Genomic DNA, 20,372 nt, shown 5'->3' with positions numbered 1-20,372 from the left:
TGGGCAGTGGTAGACAAGTTGAAGGACTACCTTTACGGGGCTGAATTTGTGGTAAAGACGGACAACAACCCCCTCACATACCTGCTCACCACTGCGAAGCTGGATGCCACCGGTCACAGGTGGCTAGCTGCTCTCTCGGCATTTACCTTCAGCCTGAAGTACAGACCAGGGGTTGGTAATCAAGATGCGGATGCTCTATCAAGAAGGCCTCATGACCCCCGAAATCCATCAGAAGACTGGACTCAACTTACTCCAGAGGGGGTAAGAGCCCTTTGTGAAGGGACAAGTCTACACGGGAGAGGTGGGGCCAGAGCTGAAGAAGTGGGAGTATCCTCAGCGGAGTACCCAGGTGCTATTGCAACGTCTCCCAGGTTGTACAAGAGAGTCTCCCCAAGCTATCCAGAAAGGATCTCAGGAGAGATCAGGAGGAAGATCCACTGTGTGGGCTGGTGCTGAAGGCATTGGAACATCAAAAGTCTGATGTGCTGCAGAAGAGCCCCAAGAAGGAAGCCCGGCTGTTACTGAAAGAATGGGATCGGTTGCAGTTGCAACAAGGGGTGGTCTACCGAAGGGGCCCCTCCGATGATCCAGAAGCGAAGTGGCAGCTGCTCCTGCCGGGAAAGCACAGAGAGAGGGTACTGATTGCTTGACACGATCATCATGGTCATTTGGGAGCCGAGAGGACTTTCCAACTAGTAAGGGACAGGTTCTACTGGCCTCACATGAGGAAAGAAGTGGAGAGTAACTGTCATTCCTGCCTCAGGTGTATACAACGAAAGACATTGCCCCAGAGGGCTGCCCCAATGGGCCATTTGGAGAGCCAGGGACCAATGGACCTGGTCTGCATAGACATTTTATTTGTTTGGAATCCGATCTGAGTGGGCAGGGGGACATCTTGGTGGTAACAGATGACTTTACCCGTTATGCCCAAGCATTTCCTACTAAAGACCAGCAAGCAACCACAGTAAATAAAGTGACAAGTGCTTTTGCGCTAATACAGACCCTTAATGAGTGCTAACCTATAAATATAATGCAGCAAAACCTACAGTGTTTACAATACACAAATACAGAAATCAATAAAAATGGGATTCTGCGCAATCTATCACACACACATGATAAGTGAAAAATAATGGGTGACAAATAAATATATAAATATAAACAAAATAAATATATATAAGAGAGCTCGCAAGCTCAATAGAAAGTCAAACCATCGACCCAACTGGCACATACAATGGTGACAGTGATCTCCAACTGGAAAGAATAAGCGTCTACTACAATGAGGCCTCAGGTGGCAAATATGTTCCCCGTGCAATTCTGGTGGACCTGAAGCCTGGCACAATGGACTCCAGTGCGATCCAGACCCTTCGGACAGATCTTCAGGCCTGACAACTTTGTATTGGTCAGAGCGGTGCTGGCAACAACTGGGCGAAAGGTCACTACACAGAGGGAGCTGAACTGGTTGACTCAGTAATGGATGTTGTAAGGAAAGAAGCAGAAAGCTGCGACTGTCTCCAGGGCTTCCAGCTCACCCACTCTTTGGGTGGTGGCACCGGCTCTGGTATGGGTACCCTCCTAATCAGCAAGATCAGGGAAGAGTACCCAGACAGAATTATGAATACCTTCAGTGTTGTGCCCTCCCCCAAAGTGTCTGATACTGTAGTAGAACCATACAATGCCACACTGTCCGTGCACCAGCTTGTATAAAACACTGATAAAACCTACTGCATTGACAAGGAAGCCCTGTATGATATCTGCTTTAGAACCCTCAAACTCACCACCCCCACTTATGGTGACCTAAATCATCTGGTATCTGCCACCATGAGTGGAGTCACCACCTGCCTGCATTTCCCTGGCCAGTTGAATGCAGATTTGTGTTAACTAGCCATCAACATGGTATCATTCCCCCGTCTGCACTTCTTCATGCCCGGTTTTGCCCCACTCACAAGTCGTGGCAGCTAACAGTACCGCGCCTTGAGCGTGCCCGAGCTGACGCAGCAGATGTTCGACTCCAAAAACATGATGGCTGCCTGCGATCCACGTCACGGTCGTTATCTGAAGGAGGTGGATGAGTAAATGCTCAATATCAAGAACAAGAACAGCAGCTACTTCGTTGAATGGATCCCCAACAACGTGAAGACCGCAGTGTGCGACATCCCACCTCGAGGCCTGAAGATGTCCGCTACCTTCATTGGTAACAGCACAGCCATTCAGTAGCTGTTCAAGCGAATCTCCGAGCAGTTCACTGCTATGTTCCATAGGAAGGCCTTCTTGCACTGGTACACAGGCGAGGGCATGGATGAGATGGAATTCACAGAGGCAGAGAGCAACATGAATGACCTGGTGTCTGAATACCAGCAGTACCAAGATGCCACAGCAGAAGAGGAGGGAGAATTTGAAGAGGATGGCGATGAAGAAGTTGCCTAAACTCAAGTTGCATAAAACAACCTATTCTATTGTAACATATGCTCTGCCTTCTGCTCTGTTGTTCACGTGTTGTCTTGTGGTTTTCATGTTCGATGATTTCTGTAAGTTACACATTAAAACTTGCAATTTTCTAAAAAAATAAATAAAAAAGTACTGCCACTATATACCTTTTTGGATGAACTGTACACCACGGGTATATGATAAAATGCACAGTTTCTCTAGTGCCGAGAGTTCAGGTAGGAGGAGATTTCCACTGCAGCCTGTATACACGCCCACATGTGTGATGTCAATATCATGTGACCTGGCTAGCTCTGAAAACAAGTAAATGTTCTCTCCAGCATAAAATACACAACTGAGCATGTGCAGGTCAGCTACCCTGCCTGTGTTAGCTAGCCTTCCCTAGATAGACAGTGCAGGAGGGGGAGGATCTATGCATACAGGATCAAAAAGCTTTTTTACACAATGAAGAGGATCCTGTTTAATAGCACCTAAACGTAGTTGCTGTTACTGCACTTGTGCTGTTTATTAGCACCTAAACGTACTCGGTGTTACTGCACTTGTCCTGTTTAATAGCACCTAAACGTAGTTGCTGTTACTGCACTTGTCCTGTTTAATAGCACCTAAACGTAGTTGCTGTTACTGCACTTGTGCTGTTTATTAGCACCTAAACGTACTCGGTGTTACTGCACTTGTCCTGTTTAATCGCACCTGTTGTCTTGTGGTTTTCATGTTCGATGATTTCTGTAAGTTACACATTAAAACTTGCAATTTTCTAAAAAAAAAAAAAAAAAAGTACTGCCACTATATACCTTTTTGGATGAACTGTATACCACGGGTATATGATAAACTGCACAGTTTCTCTAGTGCCGAGAGTTCAGGTAGGAGGAGATTTCCACTGCAGCCTGTATACACACCCACATGTGTGATGTCAATATCATGTGACCTGGCTAGCTCTGAAAACAAGTAAATGTTCTCTCCAGCATAAAATACACAACTGAGCATGTGCAGGTCAGCTACCCTGCCTGTGTTAGCTAGCCTTCCCTAGATAGACAGTGCAGGAGGGGGAGGATCTATGCATACAGGATCAAAAAGCTTTTTTACACAATGAAGAGGATTAACCCCTTAAGTTCCACAGTGAGTATAACAAGCATGCTATTCTGTAGGGATGAGCTTTGTGTTCGAGTCGAACGTATGTTTGACTCGAACATCGTATGTTCGTACATTCGTCGAAATTCTAACAAAACGGGTCGTTCGCACCAAATTCAAGTGACGGGCAACGGCCCATAATTCACTGCGGCATTGCACGCTGATGATTGGCCAAGCATGCACTATGACCCTGCATGCTTGGCCAATCACAGGGCGCAAAAAACGGAGAGCCACAATTGGCCAAAGCCAGGGTGGCTTTGGCCAATTATGGCTCAGGGCTTTAGCACACGCCCCACACTATAAAAGGCAGCCTGCAAGGCGGCCGCGTGTACTGTGTTGCGGCGTTGTTAATGAGAGAAGTCCTATAGAGAGAGATAGAGAGACAGTGGCCTGGATTCAGAAAGAAGATACAATGGCGTATCTCCTGATACGCTGTCGTATCAATGCGTCTGATTCATAGAATCAGGTTACGCATAGATATATTCCTAAGATCCGACAGGTGTAAGTGACTTACACCGTCGGGTCTTAGGCTGCAATTCCAGGCCGGCCGCTAGGTGGCGCTTCCGTATTATTACGCAAGGAATATGCAAATGAGGAGTTACGCCGATTCAGAAACGAACGACCGCCTGGCGCTTTTTTTTTTACGTTGTTTGTATTCGGCTTTTTCCGGCGTATAGTTACCCCTGCTATATGAGGCGTAGCTAATGTTAAGTATGGCCGTCGTTCCCGCGCCGGGTTTTGAAATTTTACGTTGTTTGCGTAAGTCGTTCGCGAATACGGATGGACGTAATTTACGTTCCCGTCGAAACCAATGACGTCCTTGCGACGTCATTTAGAGCAATGCACTCTGGGATTTTTTTGGGACGGCGCATGCGCAGTTCGGTCAGCGCGGGGGCGCGCTTCATTTAAATGATACACGCCTCCTACCCGCCGAATTTGAATTCCGCCGGGGGGATTTACGATACGCCGCCGCAACTTTACAGGCAAGTGCTTTGTGACTAAAGCACTTGCCTGAAAAACTTGCGGCGGCGTAACGTAAATGAGATAGGTGAGCGGATCTTTAGATCCGCGTAACCTATGTGAATCTAGCCCAGTGTCTTTTCTACCAAATAGATAGATAGAGCAGGCAGGCTAGTCAGTTTAGTTAAATTTACAGTGTGTAGAGGATATATATACATCCTAGGAGTTGTACATATATTTATACACTGTATAGCTTAGCTAGATCAGCTATTCCTATTTGTCAGGCAGTAGATTGTGCTAGCTGCAGTGTTCTAACGTGTTGTATTGCCTGTGTGCTGTTTAGTTTACACCTAAACGTACTCGGTGTTACTGCACTTGTCCTCTTTAATAGCACCTAATTGTAGTTGCTGTTACTGCACTTGTCCTGTTTAATAGCACCTAAACGTAGTTGCTGTTACTGCACTTGTCCTGTTTAATAGCACCTAAACGTAGTTGCTGTTACTGCACTTGTGCTGTTTATTAGCACCTAAACGTACTCGGTGCTACTGCACTTGTCCTGTTTAATAGCACCTAAACGTAGTTGCTGTTACTGCACTTGTCCTGTTTAATAGCACCTAAACGTAGTTGCTGTTACTGCACTTGTGCTGTTTAATAGCACCTAAAAGTACTCGGTGTTACTGCACTTGTCCTGTTTAATAGCACCTAAAAGTAGTTGCTGTTACTCCACTTGTGCTGTGTATTAGCACCTAAACGTACTCGGTGTTACTGCACTTGTCCTGTTTAATAGCACCTAAACGTAGTTGCTGTTACTGCACTTGTCCTGTTTAATAGCACCTAAACGTAGTTGCTGTTACTGCACTTGTGCTGTTTATTAGCACCTAAATGTACTCAGTGTTACTGCACTTGTCCTGTTTAATAGCACCTAAACGTAGTTGCTGTTACTGCACTTGTGCTGTGTATTAGCACCTAAACGTACTCAGTGTTACTGTACTTGTCCTGTTTAATAGCACCTAAACGTAGTTGCTGTTACTGCACTTGTCCTGTTTAATAGCACCTAATTGTAGTTGCTGTTACTGCACTTGTCCTGTTTAATAGCACCTAAACGTAGTTGCTGTTACTGCACTTGTCCTGTTTAATAGCACCTAAACCTAGTTGCTGTTACTGCACTTGTGCTGTTTATTAGCACCTAAACGTACTCAGTGTTACTGCACTTGTCCTGTTTAATAGCACCTAAACGTAGTTGCTGTTACTGCACTTGTGCTGTGTATTAGCACCTAAACGTACTCGGTGTTACTGCGCTTGTCCTGTTTAATAGCACCTAAACGTAGTTGCTGTTATTGCACTTGTCCTGTTTAATAGCACCTAAACGTAGTTGCTGTTACTGCACTTGTGCTGTTTATTAGCACCTAAACGTAGTTGCTGTTACTGCACTTGTCCTGTTTAATAGCACCTAAACGTACTCAGTGTTACTGCACTTGTGCTGTGTATTAGCACCTAAACGTCCTCAGTGTTACTGCTCTTGTCCTGTTTAATAGCACCTAAACGTAGTTGCTGTTACTGCACTTGTCCTGTTTAATAGCACCTAAACGTAGTTGCTGTTACTGCACTTGTCCTGTTTAATAGCACCTAAACGTAGTTGCTGTTACTGCACTTGTGCTGTGTATTAGCACCTAAACGTACTTGGTGTTACTGCACTTGTCCTGTTTAATAGCACCTAAACATAGTTGCTGTTACTGCACGTGTGCTGTTTATTTTCACCTAAACGTAGTTGCTGTTACTGCACTTGTGCTGTTTATTAGCACCTAAACGTAGTTGGTGTTACTGCACTTGTCCTCTCCAGTTTGTACCTAAAGGTATGAGGTGTGTGTACTGATTTTGTCCTGTGCAGGCCAATTACAATGTCTGGAAGGACAACAAAGAGAGGCAGAGAGTCACGCGGGCAAGCAGGCTCTGCATCTAGAGGCAACGCTGGTGGTGGACACGGTGCATCCTCTTCAGCACGTGGCCGTTTGACACGCTCGACCTTCTTTTCAGGAGCTGCCCGTGTTGAGCCTCAACATGCAGAGAAATTAGTAGAGTGGATGACCAAGCCGTCCTCATCCTTCTCATCCTCTCTCACCCAGGCTGAACTTACTTTGTCTGCCAAAGCAGCTGCCAAGGCGTCCTCTTCCCTCTGCACAATGACATCACTCACTCCTTCCCTAGTCCAACCATGTCCTCCTGAGGAGTCTCCCGAACTGTTTTAACACAGTGTTGGGTACATTCTGCATGAAGATGCGCAGCGTTTTGAAGGCTCCGATGATTGAACACAGATAGAGGAAGGCAGTAATGTGAGCCCAGAGAGAGGGGGTGCCGAGAGGGACAGCTATCTGGCAGTCATGTTCCCCCAGCTGCAGCATACTGCCAGGTTTTCGACAGTGATGAGGAGGGAGGGGATGATGAGGTCACTGACTCTACGTGGGTGCCTGATAGGAGAGAGGAGGAGGAAGAAGAGGAGGAGGAGGAAGAGGAAGAGGCACAGGCACATCTCCAAAGAGGCAGGATTACATCGCAGAGCTACGCCTGTGCAGGGCACTGCTGTGTCTCAAGGTTACTGCAAAAGTTCTTTGGTGTGGGCCTATTTTGATGTGTGCATCAGATCGCACCGTTGCTATTTGCAACATATGTCTCAAGCGTATCTTGTGTGGCCAAAACATCACCCGCTTGGGCACCACATGCTTGACCAGACATATGTCGACCTGCCATTCAGTTTGTGGTAAGCATACCAGAAAGACCCACACCAAAGAACAAAGCGGACCTCCCCTTGCCCCTCATCAACTGGGACCTCCAACCCCACTAGACCCTCAGTCCTCTCTGAAGCCTGCACTGATAGGACTGAAGGTGTAGAAATAGGTGTGTCACAACCTAGTAGTACATGCGGGCAAACTACTGATGGTACCAGACAAATTTCCCTGCCCCAGCTGCTGCAGCGCCGAAAGAAGTACTCTCCCAGCCATCCATATGCCCAGCAGTTGAATGCTAGCTTAGCGAAATTGCTAGCACTTCAACTTCTGCCTTTTCAGGTGGTAGATTCTGCCCCCTTCCATGAGTTTGTGGAATGTTTAGTACCTCAGTGGCAAGTCCCCAAACGCCACTTTTTCTCACGGAAGGTGATTCCGGCTCTCTACCGTCATGTGGAAGGCGATGTCCATGCCTCGCTGGACAGGGCGGTCAGTGGTAAGGTGCATATTACCGCTGACTCATGGTCCAGCAGGCATACACAGGGACGTTACCTCTCTTTCACAGCGCATTGGGTGACTCTGCTGGCAGCTGGGAAGGATGCAGGGCAAGGTACAGTGATGTTGGAGGTTGTTCCGCCACCACGCCTCCAAAACACTACTACTGGTTGTGACACACCTCTCTCCTCCACCCCCCCCTCTTCTTCCTCTGAGGCCTCTTCCTGTGTTGATGTTTCCTCGGAACCAGCCGTGCTCCGTAGGTGTACGAGGGGCTACGCAGGAATGCAGGCCAAGAGATGCCATGCGGTGCTAGAGCTTGTGTGCCTGGGAGACAGGAGCCACACTGGGGCAAAGGTTCTGTCAGCTCTACACGGGCAGGCTCAGAAGTGGTTGATGCCACGCCAGCTTAAGCCAGGAATGGTGGTTAGCGACAATGGCACCAACCTCCTCTCTGCCCTGCGACAGGGCCCATGTGCCCTATTTTGCTCATGTTCTGAATTTGGTGGTGCAGCGGTTCTTGGGCAGGTACCTGGGCTTACAGGATGTCCTGAGGCAGGCCAGGAAAGTCTATGTGCATTTCCGAAGGTCATATAATGCCAGTGCTCGGCTGATAGACCTCCAAAGAGAATACAACCTGCCCAAGAACCGCCTAATCTGTGACATGCCCAACAGATGGAACTCTACATTGGCCATGCTGCAGCAGAGGGCCATCAATGAGTACCTGTGCCATAATGGCAGCAGAACTGGGTCAGGGGAGCTTGGGTTTTTTCCCCAGGCCAGTGGGCCTTGATCAGGGATGCATACACTGTCCTGTCACCATTTGAGGAGGCCACGAGGATGGTGAGCAGTGACAGTGCATGCATCAGTGAGATTGTCCCTCTTATTCACCTGTTGGAGCACACGCTACGTGGAATAATGGACAGGGCCCTTGAGGCAGAACAGAGGGAGGAAGAGGAGGACTTCCTTACCTCTCAAGGCCCCCTTTACCCAGACAGTGGTTCTGCATGCCCGCCTAGCACACAGGAAGAGGACGAGGAGGACGAGGTGGAGGAGGAGGAGGATGATTGTATCAGCAACATGGAGGTGGTGCCTAGCACTCAGCAGCAGCAGCAGCAGTCTTCAGGGGATCACTTACAGTCCCAAGGAACCCATGGACTTTTACGTGGCTGGGATGAGGTGGCTGCGGATCCTGTCGTCCTCAGTGACCCAGAGGACTGTGCCCCGAATGCCTCAGAAAACCTACGCTGCATGGCCTCCCTGATCCTGCAAAGCCTGCGTAAGGATCCTCGGATTCGTGGTATCAAGAAGAGGGATCATTACTGGCTGGCAACTCTCCTTGATCCACATTACAAGAGTAAGGTTGCGGAGCTTATCTTGCCGTCGCAGAGAAAGCAGAAGATGAAACATCTTCGGGAGGCCTTGCAGAAAGGTCTGTGCAACGCGTTTCCAGAACCTGGGGGATTACCAAATCCAGGTCCTGGACAACGTGTTGCTGAGGCTTCGGTGAGTCACAGAAGGAGCGGTGGAGAAGGTGGCCATCTGACCGATGCGTTCAGACAATTTTTTAGTCCGCAGCCCCAAGGTATGACCGGTTCCAGCAACCATCCAGCAAGATCAGACTTGGACACCTTCCCCACCGAAAATCCTCTGGCTTACTGGGTCTTGAGGATGGATCACTGGCCAGAGCTTGCACAGTACGCAATTGAGCTACTGGCTTGTCCTGCATCCAGCGTTCTTTCAGAACACACATTCAGTGCTGCTGGAGGCTTTGTGACCGATCACAGGGTGCGCCTCTCCACCAACTCCATCGATCGACTGACCTTCATAAAAATGAATCAGGCTTGGATCAACAACAGCTACCAAGCACCTGATGCTGATGTAACTGAATAATTTTTTTGAAATGTCAGATCCCTTGTAGACTGCCTATGCTGATGCTGAGTGACTGTCCTGTTATGCTGCTGACTCAAAATCCTTCTTCTCCTCAATGATCTTGCTGATAGCTAGTAAGAACATTGTTGGTTCTGTCCACCGCCACCAGTGCCTAAGGCCCAATTTTTCTGCCCCTGTTTAACAGGGGCGTATAATAAAAACAATTTTTGATGCAATACTTTGCATGTGGCTCTTTGCTGCGCTCCAATGACATTATCTGTGAGGGGTTGCAGTGTTGTGGCACCGCCACCAGTGCCTAAGGCCCAATTTTCCTGCCCCTGTTTAACAGGTGCGTATAATAAAAACAATTTTTGATGCAATACTTTGCATGTGGCTCTTTGCTGCGCTCCAATGACATTATCTGTGAGGGGTTGCAGTGTTGTGGCACCGCCACCAGTGCCTAAGGCCCAATTTTTTGGCCCCTGTTTAACAGGGGCATATAATAACAGTTTTTGATGCAATACTTTGCATGTGGTGTGATAGACATGAAACTAAAATGAAAATTTTATGTTATGATTAAAAATATTAAAGTGTATTTCGTGTAACAGTAGGAGCTACTGTCACGTTAAAGTGGACACAGAGTCTGCATATTGGGTGAATGCAGAGCTGCAGAGCTTGCATTTAAAAACAGAGAAAACTGCTCTGGCAGTTTTCTCAGATTTTTCAATCTCTCCAACCCTGTGTCCGGGTTTTAGAGACAGCCTGCGAGCTGTCTGCCCAGCTGCAGACAGCTCATATAATCAGGGACTGGTCAGAACAGAGGAGGGGGAGGAAGGTAGAGTATACAAAATTATAGAACCCTGTTGCGATCCAGGGTAGGGCGTGCCTGGAAACGCACCCAAAAAAAAGATTGGGCCTACAACTGGCGCAGAGGTGCCCCAATCAAGGATTCGGGCTGGTGTGTTCCGCCCCCTACGGGTTCGAAACAAGGGGGGGAGGTATGTAACAGTAGGAGCTACTGTCACGTTAAAGTGGACACAGAGTCTGCATATTGGGTGAATGCAGAGCTGCAGAGCTTGCATTTAAAAACAGAGAAAACTGCTCTGGCAGTTTTCTCAGATTTTTCAATCTCTCCAACCCTGTGTCCGGGTTTTAGAGACAGCCTGCGAGCTGTCTGCCCAGCTGCAGACAGCTCATATAATCAGGGACTGGTCAGAACAGAGGAGGGGGAGGAAGGTGGAGCAGTGGCTGTGACTGTCGCTGTGTCTCTGTGTTGGGACAGACGCTGTATGCGTTGAAGGACTTTGGGGCCTTGTGCATCCAGGACTGTGGGTCTGGAGGAGCTGATGGTTTGAGGAACCATTACCTGTAGCAGCAGTGCTGTTAAAGACTAGCCAGGTGGGCTGTTATTTTCATTGGTTTCTGCATAACGTTTAAACCCCTACGTGGGATTCCTATGAATGGACTTTTTGTTTTGTTTATCCCCATTTAATAAACGTGGGCTACCAGGCCCTTAACACTAATTGCCTGTTTGCTGTGGACTCACTACACCAAAACGCATCTGCCAGAAGAGCTAAACAACCCCCAATGTTTACATTCGGTTAATATTTCCATATTTCTTTTATATACTGCTTATTTTCCTTGATAAGTTCTATCAGAGATTGTTTTAAAGGGATTTGATGTTTTGTGAAAAGCAGAACTGTTTTCCAAATTAAGAAGCTTCCCCACCCCCACATCCTGTCTTCAGCTCACCAAAAAGGAGTTCATGCCCTGGACTATTTTACCCTTGAAAGGCAATATCCTTGCTTCCTGTGTATGGATTTCTAAATGGACGATTTGCTGGAACTATTTCCCAACGAAGGACTGTCATATTCTTCCTCCTGTCCTGGACTAGCCCCTCTCCAGCCCACCTCATTATATTCCTTGTGGACTTCAGTAGGAGACCCCTATCATTTAGGGTTGAACAATAAGACTTTGCCATGTACTTGGAAGAGGGGAGGGTAAATGGGTGGAGTGGAGGGTAATTGGGAGGGATTGATGGGTGTGTATTTTGTGACATCATGAAGTCAATAAATCTAAGAGGAGAGGGCCGCCTCTTTCTCTTCTTTCATTCTTCTACTACATTCTCTGTGTGTGCATCTGTCTGTTCTCTCTGCTCTCATCTTACCTACTGCATCTGTGTGTGTGTGTCTGCTTTTTGCTGCAGCTCCAGCCCCCAGAAGCTGTGTGAGTGTGTGTTCGTTTGTCTTTGCTTATTTCAACAGATCATACCAGTGAATCACTGCAAGTCTATCCTGTTTTGAGGCAGGAAAAGAATCTAAATCAATTGGCGCGCCAACGTGGTTTTTGGACTTTAAGGTCAGGAGTGCTGCTCCACAAGAATCTGCCTGAGGGATGAGATTTTGTCTGGCATTGACTGGGACGTCATGAACCCCAAAGCACGGTGAGTGTATTTTTTTCCCTCACTTTGTGTACTCGATGTAAGACATCTTTTCCCTCATCCAGCCAGTCTGCACTCCTTAGCCTTTCAAGGACGTATTCCGGTCCAAAACTTTTTTAAACGAAAGCGAACCCTCCGGCTTGTGCTGATTCACTGCTATAATTTTTTTTTTGTGTGGGTATCTTGGGTATTATCTGCCTGTTTGCGTGGTTCTGTAAGGGGTGTGTGAAATCGGCCGACTAAGTTAGGTACTGGTCGTGCATCGACTCGGATTAAGCCGATGTGAAAATTGTGGAGTGCAGGGGGACTGCATTCTGGCTTAGTTAGTCTGGGATTCAGCTCTAAGGAAGTTAGCTGCGAAGTTTATATATATATGTGTTTTGTTGTATTTAGGCCTGTGGTAAATATCTCAAACCTTCTCTTTCATTTGGTTAGATAAATTGGGGTACTACATTGGGGATACTGGGGATTATTTGTGTATGAATGTAGTGAGATATATGTGTGGAGTCAGATATCTCCCATCTGCCTTGCTTTGAATTTCGCGGGGTTTTTGCTTACAAAGTTTTCCTGTGTAAGGAAAGGTGGGGGTCGAAAGCTGGAGGGGGTTGTTGCGTGTGTCCTCTGCTAAGCTGTGTATCTGTTTCTATTCTCGTATCTAAATTGTTTCTTTTCTTGCACTTCTGCCTTTTGTCACAGCTGGCTAAGCAATTAACTCTTGGTCTTTCTAAACTAGCATTCTTAACTCTTTCGTCTCTGGCTTCTTGCTCTGCTAGCGGTGCTGATTTGTGACCTGAAACCCTATGCCTTTTGTCACGGCTGCATACCAATTAAGGTTTTTCTAACTAGCAGTCTCTTTGCAGTCTGAAAAGGAAACTTTTTTTTCTCATTTCTGTGCCTTTCCTAGTTAATTTTTTTTTTGCTGGGATGATTAGGCTGGATAACTGTGTTTGACTGAATAGAATATCTGTTTTCTTGTTGTGTATATTGACTGCTGTTGGCACTGACTTTTGTTTTCGTCTACAGGAGTCTGAAGTTTTACTTTCTAACTTCTGACTCCCCTTCCTCCATCTTCTTCATAAGCTCCTCCCTTTCTTCTCCAAATACAGTTTTTTAATTTTGCCGCTCTTCTTCATAAGCTCCTCCCTTTCTTCTCCACCACCATTTTGTCAATCCCTTCCCTGCTGCACTGTCTTTCTTCTTTCTCCTTTGTGTTTTTATGTTTAAGTGTTGTGTTAGGCGGTGGGATTCAAATTGGGGTGTATCGGTCACTAAGATTGAGCCTTATTTTGGGGGGGCACTGAGGGTTTTCTTTTTACATATTTTTGGGGTTAGGGGTTAAGAATTAGTGCCCTGCAGAAAGGGGGGCTGAAAGAGTTGTATTCCGTGTATTTTGTATTGTTTTATTGTCATGAACTGCCATGCGTTTTTTTTATATGCGGTTTTGTATGCAGCCAGGTAAAACCTGGCTGTGTGGAGATTTGTATCTCCCTCGCTTCACTCTTTCCCCTCCCCCTCTCCTTGCTGCCAGTCTGAGAGGAACACTGTGAGATATGTGTGTATATATGTCGTGGTTTCGCTGTTTTAAAACTCTCCGCAGCTGCTGATGTATCTGTGGGGCTTCTTATTTTTGCTGTTTTTTTTTTTTTTTTTTTTTTAATAGTTCTGAGATGCCTCCCTGATATATTTCTCCAGAGGTTTAACCACTATGGAAGAGACATTTGATGCACATAATAAGCCATTGTTAAGTCTTTGTTTTACAGTTAGAGTAACAGGAAAAATTGTGAGATCTAGTAACTTCTTCTACAGAGAATTAATTTAGGAGAATTATGTGCCTCATGGTGCTGGGCTTAGTTTAGCAGCCCGTCCTGTTTTTTTTATTCTTTTTAATTGGATAGATTGAATGCGTGTTCTGTGGGGACCTACCTCTCTGAGTTGCCCACTTACACTGACGATGCCATGCACTGTATTTTGACTTGATACATAGAGGGCTTTTTGCCAGTTTGGTTGTTGTAATGTGATACCCAGGGCCTGTTATTGTCTTTTCATTTCCCTCATGTTCTGCCCACGATGCTCCAACATGGGCCCCGCCCGAATGCTGTTCCCTGCTGGAAGCATGGGCCCCGCCCGACTGCTTGAGGCCGTGCCTCTTCCTTCCCCTCACGTTCTGCCCAACTGTATGCCCGGCTGGAGGAAGCATGGGCCTGCCCGGATGCTCTTCCCTGCTGAAGGCTTTGCCTCGTTCTGAACACAGATGGTGTCACCTCCTGCCCGCTGCCCATACTGGATTCTGTGCCCTCAGGCCCACGGGCCTTCTTCTTCATGCCCTCCTTAGTCTGTCCAGGGGGGGGGGTAACTACAATGCTACTTTGCTGGACAGACACGTAAGGGAGGAGAATGATGTAGATGGGAGTGGCAGACCTACCTGAAGGTAGAATCCGCTCATATGCTGTCCTGTGTGCCCCGACCTCAATGCCTTGACCCCATGGTGTGCCCAAAAGGTAGAGAGAGCGTGTAAATCCTGGCGTTCATGACTACAGAAGCTGTGTTCACAAGTCACAAATGAGGGATGAGGAGATTCTGGGTATCACATTGGAACAGTAGAACATGTTACATAGTACATTTAAATGGTTTTATTCCACATGCTGTGCCATGCCATCCTCAGGGTTAAGTGGGTAGGTGGCCCCAAGGGGGGAGCATTCAATTCATTATCTTTTTTTTTGGAAATCTTGTGTGAGACAGTCTCTAGATTAGATTGTTACAAGCTATGATTATGTGACCGCTTTTGAAAATAGGTAACTAATATCCCTGTACGAGTTTTTTCTCACATTTCTGATGTAGGTACCGATAATTACCAATATCCCCTGGGTGATGATTAAAAGGTTCCATCGAAAATATTCTCTGGAGATGAGTGATATGATGGACTGTGCCCACAAATCTGAATGAAACTATATATCTTTTTTCAAATACATGGGATTGTGACCACTGGGGTTTGTGGGTTGGAATATCTCAAAGGGGGGTCCCGGTTACATGGGGTAGTTAGTTAATTAATGTCAGAGTGTAAAGAAGTTCTTTTATGAGATAATTAAGTTTAATTCTGCCTGTAAGTGTTTATGAATATGTTTACCCCAACAACTGAAAATGTATTATGACATGTCAAAGCATAAACATGGGATTGGAACAAAGGTTTAATGGGAAATTGTTGATTGAGATTGTGTGAAGAATTGTATACAATTCAGTTAATGGTAAACAACATGGTATTTTGTATTTAACTGAAATCCTACAGATCTGGTTGTAAGAATTAATAAGTTGAGGTTTGAGCAATGTTTACAACAGATTCTAAACTTGGGTTTGGTTTATTATAAGGTTCCCCAGGAAAAATATTAAAATATGAAAGTTATGTTCAATCTAAAAAAACTTTATAAAATATAGTAAAAAAATAGTAAAAATAAAATTAAAAACAAACAAGTATTAAAAGGTTTTTATAACATGGTGTTTATGACAGGGTGGAGATATTGGATTGGTTGGAGAAGGTTCTCGTGAAAATGGCCACTTCACAGTTCATTAGGCTGGAGCTAGTCTGTGAATTTCACGAGTTTGTCCTCTAAACAATCTTTTGTCGCTACTAGAGTTAAGGAATGTCATGTTATAATGTGATGTACATGATTTTTGGCAGATGTACAAACCAAATATGTTTTAAAATTTTTGAAAAAGAGTTAAAAATGAGAAAAACGATGCAATTTGATTGGATTGTATATGGTCTAAAACTTGTACAATCTGTAGCAGGGGGGGGAACAGATGTTTTTCCTTAGAGGTCATTAACAGCAGATCAGGTTACAGGCTGTGGTGGATTACAGGAGTGAGTGCTAGCTTGAAATCCGACACCCAGTTTAAGCATCCTCAGCTGCTGTGCTTTACAATGGCTCTTTGCCAAGTTTGAAGGGAAAAATAAATAAATATCAGAGTTTATGTTAAGTAGACTATAAAGCCTATTATAGGGTAAATCTTTCTTTAATAATAAAAGGTAATTTGTACACAATCATTAGAAGATCTGAAAGAAAGCCCTTATTAATAAAATATTATTTTTCTCTTTCTTTTCCTTTCTTTCTTTCTTTCTTTTTCTCTCTCTCTCTTTCTTTCGCTCTCTCTTTCTTTCTTTCTTTCTCTCTTTCTTTCTTTCTTTCTCTCTCATTCTTTCTTTCTCTCATATGTTACTAAACTGTGGGTTTTTGCACCATTTGTTTTGAAGAGTACCTTACTTAAAGGGTGTCATTTTAAAGAGAATGAAATATGGTGTTAATCTGCATAGCTTAAGAAAGGTCAGTTAAAATAGTTTAAAAATAAAGATACAACATGGATAGATGATGCGGTATGATACAGCTATATTTATGGATTAAAATGTCACTTTCTAGGCTTCAGATTGACGAATGTATTAATGGAAGGAATATTGATTAGTGTTGAGCAGAATACGCCATATTCGATTTCGCGATATATCTCGAATATATAGTCGAATATTCGAGATATATTCGCTAAATTCAAATATTCGTGATATTTTATCGAAATGAAATGATTGCGAATTTTCGCTATTGCGAATGCGAAAATAATTGCGAATTTTCGACAACTGCGGTAGGAGCACTCTGATTGGCTCAGAATATTCGTGATATTTTATCGAAATTTCGCAAAATTGCGAATGCGATATTTATTGCGGAATTTCCCCAAATGCTGTAGGAGCGCTCTGATTGGCTCATTCTGAAATCGAATATTCGAAATATTTTATCGCAATTTCACAAAATGCGAATGCGAAATTGATTGCAGATATTTCGAAAACTGCTGTAGGAGCATTCTGAAATCGAATATTTGTGATATTTTAGCGAAAAAAAATATTGCGATTGCGATATATATTGCGAAATTCTCGATCGCGCATGCGCAATCGCGCGAACAACACGCGCCCAACACGCGACCATTTCCTGGACCCTTGCCAGTTTCCTACTTTATGATCGCATCGCAATATTATAATGGTTGGAAGCAATTTCTCACTCGCTGAGGAAAAGATGCTGATTAGTGTAAGTATTTTGACCACTGTTATTTCATTATCTTTAACTGCATTTTAGACTAGTTTAAAAGTTAGTATATAAGATCAGATATTAGTATTTCCCAAACAATGTGTCTCCTGTTGTTACAAAACTACAACTCCCAGCATGCCTGGACAGCTGCAGACACCCTGGTTGGTAAATGTGTATTTAGGCACTTTCCTTGCTATTTAGCATAATGAATTTAACATGTTGTGGACATAGGACGTATGCGAACGTCCTGACTTCAGGGTCCTTAAGGCCAAAGGACGTTCGAATACATATTGCCCTTTAGATGTTGCAGAACTACAACTTCCAGCATGCCTGGGAATGCTGGCACTTCTAGTATTGTAAGTTCTGCAGGCACACATTTTTCAGACCTTTATGCACGGGTCTCTAAACTGTGGCACCCTAGATGCAGCAAAAGTAAAATTCTTAGCATGCACTGACAGACCGTGGCTGATGGGAGTAGTAGTTTTGCAACAGCTGGAGGTGGACTGGTCTTGAAACCCTGAGTTAGGTAACAAACTCGTAGTGTTTTGCAACCATTCTGCCTCCAGCTGTTTTTTTTTCTGTTGAAAAGCCTGTGGCGTGCAAAACACAACCCAAAAACTCCACCCGGTGCAGGGAAAAATGTGCACACACATAAAGAGTGACATCACAAAAAACTGCGACGGGTGCATACGTCAGTGGTCCTCCGAAAAGGACCCGTCTCTGATCCCCCGGGGCGTTAGGCTCCTGACAGGGAAAAGAGTTACTGTGGTCCATACAGCCGAAGCCATATAGACCCATCTTGGTCCAAGCAGCCGAAGCCACAAGGACCCAACATCCTCGGAGGGACTGCCAAAACAGAACCCTCCTCGGTGAGGCTCCCCCGAAGGGAGACCCCATGAGAGCCGGTGAACCTAACCAGAAGGCCGAGTCCACCAACTCCCAAGACTTTCAGAGACCGGCCCGAGGACCAGCACCCTACTCGCCACACATAAAGTGCAAGCACCAAAACAAAAAGAGTGACAAACAAAACAGAACACGGGGAAAAATAATAAAAGAAAGTGGGGAAAAGGAAGATGGGAGAGTGAGGAAAGTGACCAATGTGAAATAATTCTGCCTCCAGCTGTTGCAAAACTACAACTCCCTGCATGCAACTGGCTGCAATTACCCCCCCCCTCTCCCCCAATGTGAATGTACAGGGTACATTCACATGGGCTGTGGCTTACAGTGTGCTTCTAGCTGAAGCAAATTTGGCGCTGCAGCTCAAACCCTCAGCGGGAAACTACTGTGAACCCCATGCCCCTCTGACTGTACCTTAAAAACACTACACCACACTAAATATAAATTAAAAAACAAAACATATACACATACCCCTACATAGCCACCCTCACCTCCACATTAAAAGAAAACATCTTGTAAGGCACTGTTTCCTAAACGGAGCCTACAGCTGTTGCAAAACAACTCCCCGTTATTACCGGACAGCCATTAACTGTCCAGGCATGCTGGGAGTTAAAGTATAATTGTTGTACAGCTGGTGACGGTGAGCTACATGGTGTATCAGAGCATGCTGGTAGTTGTAGTTGTTAAATAACATCAACTCCATTATTTATTCAAAATTAATTCATCAAAAAGTCAAAAGAAACAAACATATTGGGGGGGCGTGGCTGGCCGTGCACGGAGAGAGACGTGCTCTGGGAAAGCTCCGCCAGGCCCGAACACATCCAACGCCATCCTGTGCGGACATTTGCTGACTAACCCTACGAATCTCTCTGCCCTGACTCCTGGGTCTCCCCTGAACAGATCCCTGCCCGAGGTATCTCTCTAGGGCGCTGGATCGCTCTGCCAGGCGGGGTCCGGCCGGCGCCATCCACTGCTGGGCCGCCGCCATCTTGAGGCCTGTGGAGCCTGGGGACTCTCCGAGCTCCGGTGCTGCGACCGCGGCGAAAATAGGAGCAGCGACCACCTCTGGACCTATCCGCAGCTGTACCCCAGGAAGGGGGATATTTTGGGACTGCTTTCGGGCGCGGCGATCGGGGATCCTCCGGCTGTCCGCAAATTTAGACCGCGGCTTGGGCCTACTCGCGGCGGCCATCTTGTGAATCCGGGCCTCCAAAGATCGGCTGTTTCTGCCCTCAATCTCGGGCCCATCGGCAGATACCCGCCCACAACCACTGCGGGGACACCCAGCTTGCCACCTGGAGCAGTTAGATCTCCACCGGCCCTCTGAAAGTGTCCACAGGCACGACCGCGAACGAGAGAGGACGCATCCTGGAGGAGCTCCGTCGGGCCTGATTATATCCGCGCCCCTATTCTAACACCTGGGTCCAACCTAGGCCGCTCCATACCTCTGCTGGGACCGGGGGACGCTCCACGGTGCGGGCTCAACCCGCCGCCATCCACTGCCTTTCGGCCACCATCTTGAGGCCTGCGATGCCTGCCAGACCCACCGAGTGACACGTCCGCGGGACGGACGGCGCTCACATCCGGAGCCATCCGCTGCAGCAACACCGGAGGTAAGACTTTTCACCTACCCTCCCGGTAATCCGATTGCGGACCCCCGGCCATCCGTAAATCCAGGCCGCGGCTCGGGCCTACACACGGCGGCCATCTTGCTCCTCCCCAGCGCCAGGCCATTCCACACTAAAATCCCTGTATCCAGTTCCCTGACTGGTCACTCTCTCCCACTTACCCACCAAGACACTGTACCCAACTGCCTGATCTGTGACACCCCTGTGGAAGTGACTGCAGGCTCTGATATCCACCCGTGGCCATCTTAGTACACCCCAATAGCCCCTATACCTGAGTTGTACATCCAGCCATAAAGTGTCCTGCAGTGGATGGTGCGGACTGTGGAGGACCCAGTAAAACTACTTGTTCTGAAAATTTCAGGGGGCGCATGCACGGTGCGCCAGTTATGAGTCGCGCCTAGGCACAGCTCTGTTGCACCCGGCCCACTAAATAAGAATCCCCAGGGCTACAAACCTCATTTCACCCCAGTAATCATAAGCACCCCTGCGGGAACACTGCGTGCATGACCGGCTCCAAGAAGAAGCTCGGCAAGAGACAGCAGCACTCGCTCACAAACTTCCTTCTGGACATGGAACAGAGGACCGGGAAATCGTCCCAAAATGGCGCCAGTGGCAGTATGTGGGGAGAGGGAGAACTCGTCTCACATCCACAAATGGGACAAGACAACCGTGAGTACAACTCTCCCCTCTCCAAGGCAGACTTGGATGAGAGCCTATCCCTAATCTTCAA

The 20,372-nt window shown here is 46.4% G+C and overlaps 1 protein-coding gene and 1 pseudogene across 1 annotated transcript in view; one reads left to right on the top strand and one right to left on the bottom strand.

Moving 5' to 3' along the window:
* Positions 1-20,372, bottom strand: part of OLFML2A (olfactomedin like 2A) — an 858,109-nt gene that overhangs the window by 21,606 nt on the left and 816,131 nt on the right. The gene's annotated exons all lie outside the window — the stretch shown is intronic.
* Positions 1,214-2,433, top strand: LOC120914248 (annotated as a pseudogene).

The sequence above is a fragment of the Rana temporaria genome, chromosome 9, assembly GCF_905171775.1.
Source record: "Rana temporaria chromosome 9, aRanTem1.1, whole genome shotgun sequence".
Classification (NCBI taxonomy): domain Eukaryota; kingdom Metazoa; phylum Chordata; class Amphibia; order Anura; family Ranidae; genus Rana; species Rana temporaria.
The sequence above is the reverse complement of the archived record's forward strand: the minus strand, read 5'-3'. Positions and strand labels throughout refer to the sequence as shown.